The sequence below is a fragment of the Myotis lucifugus genome, unplaced genomic scaffold (assembly GCF_000147115.1).
Source record: "Myotis lucifugus unplaced genomic scaffold, Myoluc2.0 scaffold_2187, whole genome shotgun sequence".
Classification (NCBI taxonomy): domain Eukaryota; kingdom Metazoa; phylum Chordata; class Mammalia; order Chiroptera; family Vespertilionidae; genus Myotis; species Myotis lucifugus.
The window spans coordinates 14968-17297 of record NW_005873235.1 but is presented as its reverse complement, the minus strand read 5'-3'; positions in this window follow the sequence as shown (position 1 = coordinate 17297).

Sequence of the window (2330 nt, the reverse complement as noted above, 5' to 3'; positions counted from 1 at the left end):
TATATAATACTTAGTAGGCCGGGCACGAAATTCATGCACTGGGGTGGGGGGGGGAGAAAGGGGACCCCTCAGTCTGGCCTTCACCCTCTCCAATCTGAGACCCCTCAGGGAATGTCCAACTGCCTGTTTGTGCCCACACTTTTAACAGATAACAGCTCCATTGTTGTTTCTTTCTTATGCTTAAAACCATTGGACTTAGTAGGTATTCAAAGTGTGTGTACATTTTGGGGGGACACCCTGTATATCTCTAGTCAGCGGTGAAAGAAACCAACAGCAGATTTGGAACCCCCAGACAGGGAACCTCGCTCACTCTCCACATGTCTCCCCACTTCACTTTCCACCTTCGTGGGCAGCAGGAGAATCAACGTTTTCTCTCATTAATTCGGAAAAGCACGTCCTGTCACCCGCTGCCCGGCAGGAGTGTGCCAGGCCCCAAGCAAGCAAGGCTCAGTCAGGGCAGCCTTCGCTCATGGGTGCTGGCACCCAAAGTGAACATTCCTCCTCTACAGTTGCCCCAACTATCCCACTGTTTCACTGAGAGGACAGAATTCCTCTCTGCCTCTGGGTTCTTGATCTTGAACGCTGACCAAAGGCACCTCAGCGAGGGCCGCCTGCGCCCACCAGATGTGTCTGTCTGTACCTGCTCCTGCCTCAGCACCTGCATTAACCCCCCAGAGGTGATCTCGTAGCTGCACTGGCCTCCGTGGGAAGAGGGCATCACCACTCCGCCCTCTCACTGTCATCTCACAGGTGCCCACCCTCAGCACCCAGAACACCCAGACACTCTCCAAAGGACGTGAACGCATCAGAGGGGATGTGTGCACATCCTGTGGGGGTGTTAGGCATGCTGGGTTGATGGAAGTGCGGTGGAGAGGCGGGGGGAACTTGTGCATGCCTTGGTTTGCAACTGTTGCAGGCGTGGGAGGATGACAGTGTGCTGGGGGATGTTCACACGCCAGGGGGGGGATGTGCACACTGGAGGCCTCTGGCTTTGCAGATCCGCAAACCCCCGTGGTGCGGCCAGGAGGACGTCAGTCTGGCCCGCCATGGTGGCTGTCCCTGTGATCCTGCACTTTCTGGGCCAGGAGGCGGTTCTTGCGGAGCCACTGCTGGGCGCTGATGGCCTGCAGGTACTACTTCAGCTCAGCCTGCAGGCTCCGCTTGGTGCGCTCACAGCTGTCACCACCGCCATGTGGGGAGTACAGGCCGCCCTCTGCCAGCCTGCCTCCCCTGTTCAGAGGCTCTCTGCGCTGCTCACCTGCCCAGAGTGACTGGGGCTGGGTGGAAGCTAGGCATCCTGCCCTGCCCAACCCCGGCCGATCCGCCCCTGTGTGAGCTGCCACCCGGCCGGGAAGGGTCACAGATCCGGGTCCCGGGACCGCGCACAGCCTCAAGCACTGCCCCCCGCCCAGCAGGGTCACAGATCCGGGTCCCGGGAGAGCCTCAAGCACTGCCCCCTGCCCGGCAGGGTCACAGATCCAGGTCCCGGACCGCGGATAGCCTTGCCTGCTGCCTCCCCGCCGTCAGTATGCAAATTAGCCACCATCTTGTTGCTTCATGGTGGGGGTCCCCAATGGGGTGCCTGGCCAGCCTGGATGAGGGGCACAGGGCTGTTTTCAGGCTGGTGGGTGACTGAAGCTCCCAACCTCTCCTTTTTTTCTTTTCTTTCTTTTTTTTAATTCTGGGATTTATTTACCTTCTATGGCTGTCACTGGAGCTGAGAGCCGGCTTTAGCTCTGAGGCTCGGCTCCAGCTCTGAAACCTCGGCTGCTGAAAGCAGCGATCTGGGTTTGTTTGGGTTCTATAATTGTAATGCTGTTGCGATCCTGCTGGCTGAAGCCGGGCTGGCTGAAAGCAGGTTTCTGGAGCCTGTTTAGCTTCTATATTTGCAACATAGTTGCTTAGAGTGCAAGCTCAGAGGCCAGCAGCGGCAGGCAGGGAACCTTGGCTTCCTCCATCACTGGAGCAAGCAAGCCTCCTGTTCGCTTCAGCTGCCTGGCTGCCGGCTGCCATCTTGGTTGGCAGTTAATTTGCATATTGCCCTGATTAGCCAATGGGAAGTGTGTTGGAGGTACGGTTAATTACAATGTTTGTCTATTATTAGATAGGATATCAGAGTTGAAGGGAGAGGGAGAGATAGAAACATCAATGAGAAAGAATCATGAATTCGCTGCCTCCCACAGGCCACCGCTGGGGATGGAGCCCACAACCTGGCATCAGCACTGGCTGGGCAGGCCCTGTCTGTTTTGAGGGCTTTAAGTGGTGCCCACTCAAGCCGCTGAGCTAAGCAAGTGACTCTCTGTCATCAGTCAGCAGGTCACTGTATTGGC